The following is a 12,270-nucleotide window of genomic DNA, read 5'->3' as shown; positions in this document are numbered from 1 at the left end:
TACCTTCATGGACATGTTCCCGATAGGATAATACAGATGACATTCTTTCATCTCCTTTATATCGTCCACGGGGTAGCGAGGAGGCTCCGGTGCAGTAATTTCGACCACCAGAGGCTCCGGTGCAGTAATTTAGATCGTCGGTGCACCAGCCGGTGGGGCCTCCGTGGAAGCCACGCTGCTTCTCCGCTGCTGGCTTCCGAGATCCAATGGATGATCTTCATGCTGCGCCCGAGCTGCATCTCTTTCGGCTACTAGTACACTCACGGTTTTCTTCATCACATCCATTTCCGATGCCAACCGCGCCACAACATCTGCTTCCCGATCCATCTTTCTCTTACGGCTTCTGTAACCGTACGGGTCATTGTTCTGGGGGAACCCTACTTTCCACGGAATGTGCCCCATGCCTCGTACACGTCCTCCGTGTTCAGGATTCCCGAGGGCTTTTGTCAGGGCGTCGTTCTCTCTGTTGAACTTGATCCTCCCCTCTTGAGCATCCCTCATTGCCTCAATAAGCTTTTGGGTGGGTTTAATTATTTTGCCCTGGTAAACACACTCCCCTGTCTCCGGGTTCAGCGATCCCCCATGCCCGTACCACCAGCTTTTGGCCCTTGGGTCCCATCCCTCCGTACCTGGACGGATTCCTCGCGCCCTCAGCTCGTTCTCCATCTTCTCCCACCTAGGCTCCCAAAGGCGATACCCTCCTAGCCCCATAATATGATTGTACTCCTTCTTAGCCGCATTTTCCTTATTTTTTCGATATTTGAAGGAACTGCTCCGATTTCTTTTGCTTCACAAATTCTGGCCAATCATGTTGCAGTTTCTCATATTGTCCTTTGAAATCCGGAGTCTTGTTCTGCTTGACAAAGTCATGGGCTAGATTTTGCTTGTATTTCCGGAATGCATCGGACATCTTATGAAGAGCGAACTGTTTGACTAGCCTCCTCCTCTCCTTGTTTTCCTCAATCTTGTTACCCTCCTCATCGAATTTTTGGTATTCCGGAGGTAGAACGAAATGTTCCATAAGCTTGTTGAAGCAATCTTTTTTTGTTCTCTTATCGACAAAAGTGAAACCAAGACGTGCCTTCTTTGGTTGATTCCACTCCTGGACGGTGATCGAGACGTTGTCTCTAACAATGGCTCCGCATTGGCTGACAAACTTGGTGGCGTTCTTGCGGGGCTCCAGCGGCCTGCCGGTTGCTTCCTCGACAACCTCGATGGTGCATGTTTCTCCTGGTTTCATCGTCTTGGTTGCGCCACGCTTTGACGACGTACTCGATTGTTTCGACGATCCGGCCGAGGGCTAAAATAAGAAAGAGAGTCGCGCGCGTTAGTACACACATATTTATTCAAATCAGTTAGTTTGTATCACCAGAGGCTCAATGTATATATATACCTCGGCGCCGGAGGTGGTTGCTACTTCCAATTGAAGATCGTCGTTTATCGACGTTTCTTCGGCATCATCTTGCTGACGGTGCCCTTCATCTTCACCCTCAAGGTTCAGATAAGAAGAGATATCATCTTCTTCTTGTCCGGTCGGCACATATAGAATATCGCCGTTGATGATGCCGAAAATATGGTCTTCAGCGTCCGGATCATAGTTCTCCATAATCGGGTCAGCTCTATCGTCCGCCATATGTCAGTCCTGAAAACATGTAGTCAAAACAAATTAATTAAGCGAAGAAGGGGGGCGGTGGCTGTGGCGAAAGGGCGGTGGCAAAAGGAGGGGTCGAGGAAGGGGTGGGAGAGCAGGGTGTCGCGGAAGAGCGCGAGACGGGGCGTTTGTTTAGTGTGTGAGAGTATACATTTTTTCAACTTAGAGAGAGTTTTCTCGGATATGTCTACCGGACGAGAATCTCGTCGTCGAGGCGTGACGAGTTCCGATATGACAAGGATTATATAGTGTACGCGCGCGTGCGTTCCTTGACTGAAGCGGCAATGGGTTGACGATGTCTAGGGACCTACGGCGGCGGAGTCGAGACACAACACATGCATATATGCGGGGTCGCGGTGGCGAAAGGGGGGCGGCGGAAGGTGGGCGGTGGCGGTGGCGAAAGGGGGCGGCGGTGGCGGTGGCGCCGCCCCCTCGCCGCAAACGAAAAAAAAACCCGCATATACGGAGGGGGCGGCGAGCGCGGCGAGGGGGCGTTTTTGTTAATTATCAAATTTTACCCTTTTTTTTGTTAATTATCAAATTTTACGGTTTTTTTTGTTAATTATCAAATTTTACCGTTTTTTGTAAAACTAATTAACTGGTTAAAATTAAAAAGAACAAAAAAATAAAAATAAAAACCGGCGGCCGGCGCCCCTGATCTCTCTCTCCTTTCTCCCACACGATCTCTCTGTCAACATTAAGCGCGCGGCCGCGCGCGTGCGCGGCAACCGGGGCCGGCGCCGGCCGGGGCGGCGTTGGGCGGGCGAGCGAGAGGCGGCGCGCGCGCGGTGGGCGAGGGGGCCGGTGATAGCGGCGCGGCGGCGCCGTGGGCGAGAGGAGCGGACGGCGCGCGATGGCGGCGACGTACGGCGAAGGGGCCGGCGACGTTACGAGGCGGGGGGCACGGCGCGCGCGAGTGTGACACGTACGGTGGGCGGCGACGACGACGGGGCGACGACGGAGAGAAGCAGGCGGCGACGTCGACGGCGAGGCGGCTGCAGAGATCGAGAACGGCGGAGACGAAGAGAACGAAGTGAACGAAGTGAACCGCCCATCGCGCGCGCGTTTAAATAGGGACCTCCCCTTTAGTCGCGGTTAGTGACCCCAACCGCGACTAAAGGGGTACCTTTAGTCGCGGTTGGCCACATCAACCGCGACTAAAGGGTATTTTTCGCCCGAATTTCGTTTCCCGCGGAAAAATACCCTTTAGTCGCGGTTGGCGAGGCCAACCGCGACTAAAGGTATTTTCAAAATACTTTTCTTTTTAAAAATCTGAAAAATACAAATAATATATCAATAAATTCAGAAAATTAAAACTAATTCATTTAAAAATCTTAAAAATACAAATAATATATCAATAAATTTAGAAAATTAAAACTAATTCATTTCAAAATCTGAAAAATACAAATAATATATCAAAAAATTCAGAAAAATAAAACTAATTCATTTAAAAATCTTAAAAATACAAATAATATATCAATAAATTCAGAAAATTAAAACTAATTCATTTAAAAATCTTAAAAATACAAATAAAATATCAAAAAATTCAGAAAAATAAAACTAATTCATTTAAAAATCTTTCCGCCTCCCTCTTCCCACCAGTTCTTCCCGGCCGCCTCTGTCTTCTCGCCGGCCCCCTCTTCCCGCCTCTGTCATTCCGCCGGCCCCCTCTTCCCGCCTCTGTCTTTCCGCCCCCTCTTCCCGCCAGTTCTTCCCGGACGCCTCTGTCTTCTCGCCCCCCACGTGTTCTTATCCCGCCGATAGCTTTAGTCACGGTTGCACCCTCCAGCCGGGACTAAAGCTTACCCAAACATCCTTATCCCACCGACAGTTTTCATAGATGACACAAAAACCACCTTTAGTCCCGGTTGTACCCACCAGCCGGGACTAAAGATTAGATGACCAGCTCTGGATTCCTCTTCTTCCCGCCATTTCTTCCCTGTCTTCCCGCCACTTTCTTCCCGCCTCTTTCTTCCCGCCACTTTCTTCCCGCCTCTTTCTTCCCGCCTCCTGTCTTCCCGCTCCCATTTTCCCGCCATTTTTCACTACATATAGGTAGCCCGGCTTGGCCAGCATTATCACATCTCTACAATCTCTCATCACTCTCTCATGGCTTCCACCGCACCCACTCTAACCTACCAGCAGGTGGAGGAGCTTTGGGCCTCGAACTACCCTTGCCCACTGGGCTACCGCGTCCCCGCCGGCTGGAGCCTAAGCGCCGGCGGCGTGCCGGTCCCTCCCGTCCCTCAGGGTACTGCGCGCCGGGCGGCCATCACGAACCACTACTACCTCGACCTCACGCCGGAGCAGCGGATGAATCCCCGCTGGCATCCCGATAACCAGCATACTTGGGACGCCTTCTTCATCAATCGGCGTGAGAGGGCGCTCGCCAGGTATGAGGAGGACGGTCTGCCTCCTGGGAACTTCCACGAGGCCGGTCGTCGGCTATGGTGGTACGGCCGGACTCTGCAGAGCGTCATGGACTACATCACGGCCGGCGATATCCCCCGCCTGCGCTACCCTCAGTTCGAGCCACGAGCGCCGCCCGACGACAGCGACGACAGCAGCGACGACGACGGCGGCAACTTAGAAGGCGACGACTACCAGTACAACGGCGGCGGCTATGAAGACTACGAGTATGCATATTATACGCCTAGGCAGGAGTATGACTAAATCACTCCAAATTTCATGTATCATCAGTGGTATCTCGAATTATTCGAAAATGGACACCAAACACATCACGGGTAATATAATTCACATGATCCATTCAACAAAGTTTGGTACAATAAATTATTATTACACATCATTTCTTCCCTTGTGTCCCTGCTTGCTTACGATTGTGCCGTATCCATGGAGCATCCTCATCATTTAACTTAATGCTTGGGTCGGTGTTCACTTTGAAGGGCGGAATTTCAGCAAACATATTATAATCTTCTGACATGTCTGTCTTGTCCTCCACTCCCACGATGTTTCTTTTCCCTGAAAGAACAATGTGGCGCTTTGGATCATCGCATGATGTACTGATCGTTTTCTTATCTTTCCGTTTCCTCGGTTTGCTACTCATGTCCTTCACATAGAAAACCTGAGCGACATCTTTCGCTAGGACGAATGGTTCATCAAGGTAACCAAGATTGTTGAAATCCACCATTGTCATTCCGTATTGCTGGTCCACCTTTACCCCACCTCCTGTTAGCTTGAACCATTTGCACCGGAATAAAGGGACCCTAAAGGAGGGTCCATAGTCAAGTTCCCATATCTCCTCTATGTAACCATAATATGTGACCTTTTGCCCATTCTCGGTTGCTGCATCAAAGCGGACACCACTGTTTTGGTTGGTGCTCTTTTTATCTTGGGCGATCGTGTAAAATGTATTCCCATTTATCTCGTACCCTTGGAAAGTCGTTATAGTCGAAGATGGTGTCTTGGCCAACATGTACAGCTGATCTACAACATGATCGTCATTCATTAAATGTTTTCTCAACCAACTGCCGAAAGTCTCCATGTGGGCCTTCCTAATCCAGGATTCAGGCTTCCTCGGGTTGTCCGAGCGTAAAATATTCTTGTGTTTCTCAAAGTACGGAGCCACCAAGCTGGAATTGGTCAGAACTGTGTGGTGTGCTTCAGTCAGAGAATGGCCGTCCATACATATCGTTGATTTCCTTCCGATCGTGCCTTTTCCACTTAGTTTCCCCTCGTGCCGCGATCGAGGAAGACCAATCGGCTTAAGGTCAGGAACAAAGTCAACACAAAACTCAATTACCTCCTCATTTCCATAGCCCTTGGCGATGCTTCCTTCTGGCCTAGCACGGTTACGAACATATTTCTTTAATATTCCCATGAACCTCTCGAAGGGGAACGTATTGTGTAGAAATACAGGACCGAGAATGGAAATCTCATTGACTAGGTGAACCAGGAGGTGCGTCATAACATTGAAGAAGGATGGCGGGAACACCAACTCGAAACTGACAAGACATTGGATCACATCGTTCTGTAACCGTGGTAGAACTTCTGGATTGATTACCTTCTGAGAGATTGCATTGAGGAATGCACATAGCTTCACAATGGCTACTCGAACATTTTCCGGCAGGAGCCCCCTCAAAGCAATCGGAAGCAATTGCGTCATAATCACGTGGTAGTCGTGAGACTTTAGGTTTTGGAACTTTTTCTCCGCCATGTTTATTATTCCCTTTATATTGGACGAGAATCCAGACGGGACCTTCATACTGCTCAGGCATTCAAAAAAGATGACCTTCTCTTCTTTGGTCAGAGCGTAGCTGGCACGACCTTGAAACCATTCCGGATGTCGGTCATCAGGGTCTTTCAAACGTTGCTGGTCCTGCCATGCTTCCTTTGTATAATTGGTCTTCCCATACACGCCCAAGAAGCTTAGGAGGTTCACGCAAATATTCTTCGTAACGTGCATCACGTCGATTGCAGAGCGGACTTCTAGGACTTTCCAATATTCTAGCTCCCAGAATATAGATTTCTTCTTCCACATGGCTGCGTGCCCGTCAGCTCCCTTCGGAACTGATTGTCCGCCAGGACCCTTTCCAAAGATGACTTTCAAATCCTTGACCATATCAAATACCTCAGCACCAGTGTGTTCCGCAGGCTTCGGCCGGTGATCTGCCTTGCCGTTGTAATGCTTGCCTTTCTTTCTTACTGGATGAATTTTCGGAAGAAATCGACGATGCCCAAGGTACACGTTCTTCTTACAATTTGGCAAATGTACACTTTCAGTCTCATGTAAGCAGTGCGTGCATGCATTGTATCCCTTATTTGACAGTCCCGAAAGGTTACTAAGAGCAGGCCAATCGTTGATGGTTACGAAAAGCAACGCTCGTAGGTCAAATTCCTCTTCTTTGTGCTCATCCCACACACGGACACCAGGTCTGCCCCACAGCTGTAAAAGTTCATCAACTAATGGCCTTAGGTACACATCGATGTCGTTGCCGGGTTGCTTCGGACCTTGGATGAGCACTGGCATCATAATGAACTTCCGCTTCATGCACAACCAAGGAGGAAGGTTGTAGATGCATAGAGTCACGGGCCAGGTGCTATGGCTGGAGCTCTGCTCGCCAAAAGGATTCATGCCATCTGTACTTAGACCAAATCTTATGTTCCTTGCGTCAGCTGCAAAATCTTTGAATTCTCTGTCGATCTTTCTCCATTGCGTTCCATCTGCGGGGTGTCTCAACTCCCCGTCCGACTTACGGTCCTCTTTGTGTCATCGCAACAACTTGGCATGCTCTTTGTTCCTGAACAGACGTTTCAACCGTGGTATTATAGGAGCATACCACATCACCTTGGCGGGAACCCTCTTCCTGGGTTTCGGCCCTCAACATCGTCACCAGGGTCATCGCCTCGATCTTATAACGCAATGCGATTGCATACCGGGCATTCATTCAAATTCTCGTATTCACCGCGGTAGAGGATGCGATCGTTGATGCATGCATGTATCTTCAGAACCTCTAAACCTAGAGGGCAGACAACCTTCTTTGCTTCATACGTACTGGCGGGCAACTCGTTATTCTTTGGAAACATATTCTTCAACATTTTCAGCAAGTTTTCAAATGCCGAGTCAGCTACACCTGCCTGTGCCTTCCATTTCAGCAAATCCAGTGTGCAGCCCAGCTTTTTCAGACCATCATCGCATCCGGGGTACAGCGCCTTTCTGTGATCCTCTAACATGCGATCCAAATTCTCCCTCTCCTTTTCAGTTTCGCAGCGTCTCCGTGCATCAGCAATGGTCCGACCAAGATCATCAACGGGATCATCACGTGCCTCTTCTTCACCTTCCCCTTCACCTTCCCCTTCACCTTCAGCATCCTCCATGAAAGTATCACCGAAATGAGCAAGATAGCTTTCATCGATGAAATCATCCCCTTCTTCATCTTCTTCCATTATAACCCCTCTTTCTCCATGCTTGGTCCAACAATTATAGCTTGGCATGAAACCGTGCCGAAGCAGGTGCATGTGAACATCTCTTGAGGAAGAGTAACCCTTCTGATTCTTACAGTTAACACATGGACAGATAACAAAACCCCCTGCTTGTTCGCATTAGCCACTACGAGGAAATCTTTCAAACCCGTAGTGAACTCGCCGGAGAGTCGGTTACCGTACATCCATTGCCGATTCATCTGCATTATTATAATATAAAATATATAATTAACCATCATGCATTTGTTAAACTAACTAGCTACAAACAATATAAATTAAACAATGAACTACACACATGCATATTTTATCAATAACACATGAAAGGTTCAAGTTGCTAACCGCGATCGAGGAGGAAAAAATAAATAAGGAAGCTCAAGTGTGGCTCCAACACTTCATATCATGTTTGTTTCATGCTCTTGGGGCATTTTATCAAACACCTTGTGTGCATAAAAGAAACCAAAAGCAAACCTACACCCCCTTGTGAAGCTTCTGAAGAGAAGTGGCACCAAATGGCTAAGTGCTGTGAGCTGAGGCCCTTTTATAGGGATGGGCCTTTAGTCCCGGTTGGCCTGGCCAACCGCGACTAAAGGCCTTCGGGCACCTTTAGTCGCGGTTGGCCTGGCCAACCGCGACTAAAGCTCCTCACGTGCACCAGCTGGCCACCGAGCGCCCTGGGCCCAGGCCTTTGGTCACGGTTCGCCTCCCGAACCGCGACTAAAGGTCCCATTAGTCGCGGTTCCTATAGTTTCGCGACTAATAGGGCTGGACGGAAGCCTGTTTTCTACCAGTGTAGAGAATAGAAAAAACAAAAGAACGTCCCAGCCACTCAGTGTACCGGGAGGTAGAGAAACAAAAGAACAAAAAAAAAAACAGCCGCTCACGCTACCTGCGGCCGAACATAACTAAACGATTAGACAACATCACAGATATTAACGCTTGAAGATCCAACGGTCAAGAAATTGACTGAGTCCTAGACAAGTTTTCAGCTAGTTGAGAACTTGCAATTCCCATATCGTTATTTTTTTTATTTCTTCTTTTCTCTGATAACCAATCTGAGGTTGGGTGGTTAGGAAGATGGTTGTATCTCCAGCACACCAGAGTTCAAACCCCAGGTTTGACATCTATGTGTCTCATAAAAGGCGGAATATACATTCAGTGGGAGACGACGTTCTCGTCGATAGCGAGGCGCCTGTGGTGACTTCGTTAATTTCAAGATTCAATCCGTCGGCTCAGTCTTCCGAATGTACTCATAGGGGTAGGGTGTGCGTGTGTGCGTTCATAGAGGTGAGTGTATACGTGTGTATGTGAGCGGCTGCATTTGTACTGTGTTTCTAAAAAAAAAATTCTCTTCTCGGAATGGTAACTAACAGATTCATCCATTTTTCTTTCTGTTGCCGTTAAGTACTGCTTGGAGGAATGACACGAGAGTATAGACTGTGCACATGATACCTTCGTTCAAGGCTCTGCGCCTTCCCTAGCTTGGTCCAAATTCTGTTCTACTATTAGTCTAAGAAGAAGGTTGAAACCCTTGGCCTCTTCATCAAAAAATGTTATTTTAAACTTATTTTGCATTTCCTTATATTTTGAAATTCAGTTTGTACCACGTCTAGTTAGTGTCAGATAAATCGTCAGGTCGTCTATTCTAAGTTAGACCGAGTCTTGTAATAGCATCACTAGTAGTGCTTCTAAACCCTCAAATCCTTAGAAATAACTGCTTTTTACAGTATGCGAGAGAAAAAAACGCGTAGGCTGAAACCCCTAAACCCTCAAATCCTTAAAACAAATTAAGGTTCAACCCTCAAACCCAATTCCAACATATAGAAGTGAGGGTTGGGAAGCCCAAACTGCCCCAACCCGCACTTGCCTTCCAACCCGCCCCCAACCTCCCGCTTCGTGCATCCGAGCCGCCGGTCACCGACCGCTGCAATTCCGACCACCCCCGCCTCCCTCGACGCGCGCCGGCCGCCGCGAGCTGCGCCGCACCCGGATCCGCGCCTCCCCGCCGCCTCCTACCCCGCGTCACACGCATCCGAGCCGCGCGCCCGCTGCCGCTACCCCGAGCCGCCGCGCCTTCCCTGTCGACCGCCGCCTCCCCCACCTCCCGATCCTCTCCCCGAGCCACGTGCCGCCTCCCCAGCCGCCGCCCTCCCCGAGCCCGAGCAAGCCGCGCCCCGACCCCGACCTCCCGAGCCGCGCCCCGCCCCGACCACGGCGAGCCGCCGCGCCCTGCCCCTGCCCTCCCTCCCCTCCCCGCCCCGCCCCCGACCTCCCCGAGCCGTGCCCCGCCCCCGACCTCGCCCAGAGGCTGCCGCACCGCCCCGAGCCGCCGTGCGCGACCTGCAGGTATGCCTCCTCCTTTTTTGTTTTCTTTGTTTCATTTTTCCTCTTTTATTCATTAGCACTAACAATTTTTTGTTTGTTGTTTTTGTAGATTGAGGTGACCACCTACGACTCCATGTCTTTGTCCGATGATTTCGGTTGTTCGTCGTCGGACGATTAGGACATCGAGGAGTTGCTTCAAGACAACGACGTCGAGATGATGAAAATCCTCCTCAAGGTGCAAGAGTTTGAAGAGCGCGTGAAGTTGATGGATCAGAGGAGGGGGTCTAAGATGGGGCGAGTCACCATCTACCGGAACCGCGCTCTCGGACACGAGCATTTGATGCAAGACTACTTCGCCAAGGTACGGACATACCCACCTCGCCTCTTCCAGAGAAGGTACCGAATGCGCTATAGTTTGTTAGTGAAGATTGTCGAAGATTGTGAGGCCGCCTGAGATTATTTCAAGCGTCGTAGCTCCGCCGCCGGTATCATGGGGTTTAGTGGGTACCAAAAGATATCGGCTGCAATGCGGGTGCTCGCCTATGGCATACCCGCGGACTATATAGACGAGTATCTTCGCATTGGACAAGATACAACCACGGAGTCCATCCCTAGGTTTGCAAAATTGGTCATCCGGTTGTATGGTGATGTGTATATTCGGGCACCCAACGAGCAAGATACAAAGAGATTGATGGAGATGAATGAAAAAAGGGGATGGCCGGGATGCTTGGTAGTCTAGATTGCATGCATTGGACATGGAAAAATTTTCCCAAAGGCGTGGCAAGGAATGTATTGCGGTAAAAGCTGTGATGCTACCATTGTGCTTGAGGCCGTGGCATCGGAGGACACATGGATTTGGCATGCATTTTTCGGTTTGCCGGGAACACTCAATGATATCAATGTGCTCAATAGATCTCCTTTGTTTGCAAGATTAGTTTCTGGGGATGCTTCAACTTGCAACTACAAAATCATGGACAATGAGTACTCAATGGAATACTATCTCACCGATGGCATTTACCCGAGTGGGCAACTCTTGTGAAGTACATCAAGGAGAAAAATGGGGTGCCCTTAACCAGAAAAGAGGCTCATTTCACGAAGGCACAAGAGGCAGCCCGCAAGGATATTGAGAGAGCTTTCGGTGTTTTGCAAGCAAGGTTTGCCATAGTTCAGGGTCCAGCACGTTTTTGGGACAAAAAAACCCCGACGAACATCATGAAATGTTGTGTGATTCTACACAACATGATCCTCGATGATGAGAGAGGGTTAAACCTGCCTTGTTTCTATGACAACGTTGGTACCCGTGTGCAACCGGAAAGAAAACCTCGTCGCATACAAGCTTTTCTTGAAGCACATCGTGCGATTGAGGATGCAAAGACTCATGGTCAGCTCCGGGATGATCTAGTAGAGCACCATTGACAGTTGGATGGGCGGCGTCAAGACCCATGATCTATCTTTGTTTTACTTTTCTATGTCCTATTTGATTTGAACAATTATTGTTATTTGCGAAAAACATTGTCGTAATAACTTGAATGATTATTATGTGCATGAAAGTACTATTTGGTGTTGTAATAATAACTAGAATAATTATTATTTTCTTCAAACCGTTATTGAGATGATGATAATTGTGATATATCAAATGAATGTTTTTTAGGGTTTGAGGGTTCTAGTCTCTGCCCTCAATCCTCAGTTTTAAGGGTTTGAGGGTTCTAGTCTTTGCCCCTGTTTTTTACCCCTTAAAAGTGCCAAAAAATACCCATTCTCAACCCTTAAACTGCTTTAAAAATTTAAACGTTTAGGGGCTCTACTAGTGATGCTCTAAGCCAGAGGCGTGCCATGTTAACGCTGCTGCATTTTAGCGTTGATGTGTGCTATCTATTGACCATGATCTGGTTGTGTGGTATGGTGCACGATAAGAAAACCGTGCGAAATCATATCAGACACTTTGTTAGGGACTGGCCGGTTAGGTATAAAAGGAAGCAAGTCAGAAAAGTCTCAGTTAAGGCATCACAAAACACTTCTCGCGCTGGTCCCTCCTACACTTGCTGAGTGTGTTCGTCATCCCATACGGTGATCGCGTAGAGTATCCACCAAATTTGCTTGCGTAATTCTATCCTATAACAGGCATTTGGTATTACAGATTACTTTGGCAACTTAAACATGAGTTAAAGAGTGGCAACCTCACTAGCCAAAGACCGTTTTCTTATATGTGAATAATGTCAAGGGCAGACACTATAACTGTACTGTTTTTTTTTCCTGCACACAAATAGTTAAAGACGACCTTAACTACATCCTGCATACACTAATTGAAGTTGTAAAAATATTGGAGCACATGTGTTCAGGTTCTGTTATTTGCTTGT

This window comes from Lolium perenne, chromosome 5 (genome assembly GCF_019359855.2).
Source record: "Lolium perenne isolate Kyuss_39 chromosome 5, Kyuss_2.0, whole genome shotgun sequence".
Taxonomy (NCBI): Eukaryota; Viridiplantae; Streptophyta; class Magnoliopsida; order Poales; family Poaceae; genus Lolium; species Lolium perenne.
This window is presented reverse-complemented; position numbering follows the sequence as displayed.